The sequence below is a fragment of the Mesoplodon bidens genome, assembly GCF_964165515.1.
Source record: "Mesoplodon bidens genome assembly, chromosome: 12".
NCBI lineage: Eukaryota > Metazoa > Chordata > Mammalia > Artiodactyla > Ziphiidae > Mesoplodon > Mesoplodon bidens.
In genome coordinates, this window is record NC_138168.1 from 60,445,500 (window position 1) to 60,451,499 (window position 6,000).

Genomic DNA, 6,000 nt, shown 5'->3' on the forward strand with positions numbered 1-6,000 from the left:
ATGATGAAAATAAGAATATAAGATATTGTATATTTGTTTTTATTTTTTATTTTTTTATTTTATTTTTTTTATTAGTTTCTGCTTTATAACAAAGTGAATCAGTCATACATATACATCTGTTCCCACATCCCTTCCCTCATGCATCTCCCTCCCTCCCACCCTCCCCATCCCACCCCTCCACGCGGTCACAAAGCACCGAGCTGATCTCCCTGTGCTCTGCGGCTGCTTCCCACTATCTATCTACCTTACGTTTCGTAGTGTATATATGTCCATGCCTCTCTTTCACTTTGTCACAGCTTACCCTTCCCCCTCCCCATATCCTCAAGTCCATTCTCAAGTAGGTCTGTGTCTTTATTGCCGTTTTACCCCTAGGTTCTTCATGACATTTTTTTTTAAATTCCGTATATATGTGTTAGCATACGGTATTTGTCTTTCTCTTTCTGACTTACTTCACTCTGTATGACAGACTCTAGGTCTATCCACCTCATTACAAATAGCTCAGTTTCGTTTCTTTCTATGGCTGAGTAATATTCCATTGTATATATGTGCCACATCTTCTTTATGTATATTTGTTTTTAATGTCATTTATCCACAGAATTTTTCTTCTTTTATTAAAAATATAATTTAACCTGATTTTGGTAAATTATATATTTTTCTGAACTTAGTTGGTTAGTAGTGTTTAGATTTGATGAAGAACAAGAAAAGATTAGTCTGAAGAAACTATTCCTTGTTAAAACAGTTTTATTTTCTCTATGTTATGTTGTAGATGAGTGGATGAACTAGTATATCTGAGCTATTAGTAAGAAACTTGTACAAATTCAAAGTAATGTTAATAATTTTAAACTTATAAATGTTAAATGTAATGTAAGGGTTTAAGGTGAACAGTCTACCTAAGGAATTGAGAACTTGATTTGATTCAGTCTTATAACAATAGAAGTATATTTTTGAAGATTGAGTAACTTATGAAAGATATTGAATTGAACTAAGTAAATGAAACAAAATTCCAATGAAAGTATGAACTTTTGAAAACTGAATATAATATTATTTAGAGATATGAGAAATCCATATATGAAAACTACAGTTGAAATTAAGTTTGCAGAAAGAAACATAAATATTAAAAACCTTACGTAAATTCAGGAGACGTATGTGAAAGAAGAAAAACTGTTCATTTGCTTCTAGAAGGATTTCACTTTGATCATTCATTGACTTATTCAATCTACAAACATTTATTGAGCTTAGTTAGCATCTGCAGTATAACACATGGATATTTATTGAGAGAATAAAGTAATATAAGACTTTCTCTAACTTCAGTGAATTCACATGTTCATAAAGATCAAATTAATTTTTATACAAATATTAAAAGTAATAATATAGTTATTCTCTTAATGAATCGATATATGATCTATAAATTTTATAACATTAATGATAACCATGCTAATTATGAATTATGTTAGCCTATTATCAATATTTTCCAGGTTTAAAAATACTGCTTTATTATATTTGCATATTTTATACCAAGCAAATAACCTAGCAATCTTTTTTTTTTGAGATGCCATACACGTCTTTTTTTAAAATTAATTACTTATTTTTTAACATCTTTATTGGAGTATAATTGCTTTATAGTGCTGTGTTAGTTTCTGCTGTATAACAAATCAGCTATACATATACATACATCCCCATATCTCCTCCCTCTTGCATCTCCCACCCACCCTCCCTATCCCACCCCTCTAGGTGAACACAAAGCACTGAGCTGATCTCCCTGTGCTGTGTGGCTGCTTGCCACTAGCTATTTTACATTTGGTAGTGTATATATGTCCATGTCACTCTTTCACTTCGCCCCAGCTTACCCTTCCCCCACCCTGTGTCCTCAAGTCCATTCTCTATGTCTGCATCTTTACTCCTATCCTGCCCCTAGGTTCTTCAGAACCATTTTTTTTTTAGATTCCATATATATGTGTTAGCATACGGTATTTGTTTTTCTCTTTCTGACTTACTTCCTTCTGTATGACAGTCTCTAGGTCCATCCACCCTCACTACAAATAACTCAGTTTCCTTTCTTTTTATGGTTGACTAATATTCCATTGTATATATGTGCCACATCTTCTTTATCCATTCATCTGTCGATGGACACTTAGGTTGCTTCCATGTCCTGGCTATTGTAAATAGATCTGCAATGAACATTGTGGTAGATGACTCCCTTTGAATTATGGTTTTCTCAGGGTATATGCCCAGTAGTGGGACTCAGGGTCGTATGGTAGTTCTATATTTAGTTTTTTAAGAAACCTCCATACTGTTCTCCATAGTGGCTGTATCACTTTACATTCCCACCAACAGTTCAAGAGGGTTCCCTTTTCTCCACACCCTCTCCAGCATTTATTGTTTGTAGATTTTTTTGATGATGCCCATTCTGACTGGTGTGAGGTGATAACCTCATTGCAGTTTTGATTTGCATTTCTCTAATGATTAGTGATGTTGAGCATCCTTTCATGTGTTTGTTGGCAATCTGTATATCTTCTACGGAGAAATGTGTATTTAGGTCTTCTGCCCATTTTTGGATTGGGTTGTTTGTTTCTTTGATATTGAGCTGTATGAGCTCCTTGTTTATTTTGGAGGTTAATCCTTTGTCAGCTACTTCGTTTGCAAATATTTTCTCCTTTTCTGAGGGTTGTCTTTTCATCTTGTTTACATTTTCCTTTGCTGTGCAAAAGCTTTTGAGTTTCATTAGGTCCCATTTTTTTATTTGTGTTTTTATTTCCATTTCTCTAGGAGGTGGGTCAAAAAGGATCTTGCTGTGATTTATATCATAGAGTGTTCTGCCTGTTTTCCTCTAAGAGTTTAATAGTGTCTGGCCTTACTTTTAGGTCTTTAATCCATTTTGAGTATATTTTCATGTATGGTGTTAGGGAGTGTTCTAATTTCATTCTTTTACATGTAGCTGTCCAGTTTTCCCAGCATCACTTATTGAAGAGGCTGTCTTTTCTCCACTGTATATTCTTGCCTCCTTTATCAAAGATAAGGTGACCATATGTGCGTAGGTTTATCTATGGGCTTTCTATGCTGTTCCGTTGATCTATATTTCTGTTTTTGTGCCAGTACCATACTGTCTTGATTACTGTAGCTTTGTAGTATAGTATGAATTCAGAGAGCCTGATTCCTCCAACTCCATTTTCTTTCTCAAGATTGCTTTGGCTATTCGGGGTCTTTTGTGTTTCCATACAAATTGTGAAATTTTTTGTTCTAGTTCTGTGAAAAATGCCATTGGTCGTTTAATAGGGATTGCATTGAATCTGTAGATTTCTTTGGGTAGTACAGTCATTTTCACAATGTTGATTCTTCCAGTCCAAGAACATGGTATATCTCTCCATCTGTTTGTATCATCTTTAATTTCTTTCATCAGTGTCTTATAGTTTTCTGCATACAGGTCTTTTGTCTCCTTAGGTAGGTTTATTCCTAGGTATTTTATTATTTTTGCAATGGTAAATGGGAGTGTTTCCTTAATTTCTCTTTCAGATATTTCATCATTAGTGTATAGGAATGCAAGAGATTTCTGTGCATTAATTTTGTTTCCTGCTACTTTACCAAATTCATTGATTAGCTCGAGTAGTTTTCTGGTAGCATCTTTAGGATTCTCTATGTATAATATCATGTCATCTGCAAACAGTGACAGTTTTACTTCTTCTTTTCCAACTTGGATTCCTTTTATTTCTTTTTCTTCTCTGATTGCTGTGGCTAAACCTTCCAAAACTATGTTGAATAATAGTGGTGAGAGTGGCCAACCTTGTCTTGCTCCTGATCTTAGTGGAAATGGTTTCAGTTTTTCACCTTTGAGGACGATGTTTGCTGTGGGTTTGTCATATATGGCCTTTATTATGTTGATGTATGTTCCCTCTGTGCCTACTTTCTGGACAACCTAACCATCTTAACAACTGAAAAAAATTGTCACAAATGTTACCACAATTTTAATCAATGAGAAAAAGGATCTATAGTTTGTCCGTCTGAATTTGCTTCTTTCCCTTGGGCTTCCCTTAAACCTGAAAAAATAAAAACTTTAGCCAGTTAATTGCTTGAGAGAAAGCAGTTCCTGGAGGAACAAGAGAGATCATGAAAAGGAGACTAAAGATATTTAAGCACAAGATCGTATTCTGAAACTGTGGCTCTTGTGTGTGTACCTCAGGAGTTCAAACCAGTATTATTGCTTCACCTGCCACGTTACTCATATGGCGTCTTTAACTTTGTCTTCCCCTAATCATTCACTTCCTCCTTTACCTTCATATCATCTGTGCTTCCTCCTTAGTTGAAGTGGGACTTAGGCATGCCATTCCAGAACATCTGAGAACACAGAAGAACTGTGCCCCCCAGTACTCCCCTGCACTCCTTAAAAGTAACTGCAAGAAATTCTGGTTAATTCTCTGTGACAAATTCTAACTGAGGATTGCATGCAACAGAGATCACATTTACAAATTTACACATCCATCCAAGTCTTCATTACAGTATATTTCTATGCTTTTCATGAACTCATAAGCATTGGCAGAAAAAAACCAAGTAGATATCTATCGCACTGTCCTACATTAGACAGACACTGACAGTCTGATGCACTGGTTTTTTACTTCTTGAGAAACTTTTACTTACTCTCATATTTAAATGTGTCACTCTGAAGGAAACTTTACTCTCTTCTTCTCCCTCCCAAACCCCAGCATTTTTATCTTTATCTTCTGGGATACAGATATCATGACCCTTCCCTATGGTCTTTCTGGTGTTGATAGAACTTATTCCTGTCCCAGGGTTCTTGGAATACTCTCTTTGATCAAACCACAGTTTGTTTGTCTCTGAAACAAACAAGTGAATAAACAATTAAAGCTCTAATGCTAGCTTCCTGGAATTTTGCCTGTTACTAGTTTCTATGTCACTGACATGTATTCTTCATGTGAAAGACATTGTAAAGCCACAATGCTGGTACCATGCATAAAATTTCTTCACTTTCAAATTTTAGGAATTTAGTAAGTGGGAATTGACTCTAAAGGAAAAATGAGACTGATTTTTATGGAATGAATTTTTATACCTTGAGCAGCATGTCCTAAAGCAAGACTACAGAATATCCTGTGGGATGATTCATGGAAACACAAAGGGTTTTATGGTATAATATGCAGTGTAATAAGCATAAACTATGTCTCATCTTGTAGATTCAATGAATTTAAACATAATAGTTTCTCTCATGTGTCCTGTTGAAGAAATCTGCTTGGCATAATAATTCACAAGTTTATTTGAAAAGTGGTTTAGTGAATTGGTTAGGAGCTCAAAGTCTGTAGTCAGGCAACTCAAGAGCACATTCCAACTCTGCCATTTGCCAGTTGGGTGACCTTTGGCCAATTATTTGATCTCCTTGTTCCTCAGTTTCATCATCTATAATGTGGGGATAATAATAATAACTGCCTCATAAGTTTCTTGTGAAGATTGAATGAGTTAATATAGGTCAAGTGCTTAGAATAGTATTTGATATAAGTGCTCCCAAAAGATTTTGATTATGACTTAACTTTGGTATCCTTTTTTTTAAAAAAAAATGTAGCACCTACTAGTAGCTTGTTATTAATAACTCACTTATCATTCACTGACTAATTCACAAATACTGGTCATATGTGAGCTATTGTGTTTGTCAGTTTGGGTTGCTCTAACAGAATATCACAGACTGAGTGGCTTAAACAAAAACATTTATTTCTCACAGTTATGAATGCTAGGATGTCCAAGATCAAGGTGCTTGCCGATCCTGTGTCAGTGAGGGCCCACTTACTGGCTTATAGATGGCTGTCTTCTTCTTGTATCTTCATATGGTGCAGGGCAGAGTGAGGAAGCAAGGTTCAATTTCTTTTTTTATAAGGGCACTAATCGCACTCAAAAGAGTCCAACTCTCATGAACTAATTACTCCTCAAAGGTCTACCTCTTACCATCATCACATTAGGGATTAGAATTTCAACATGAATTTTAGGGGGGACACAAACAGTCTG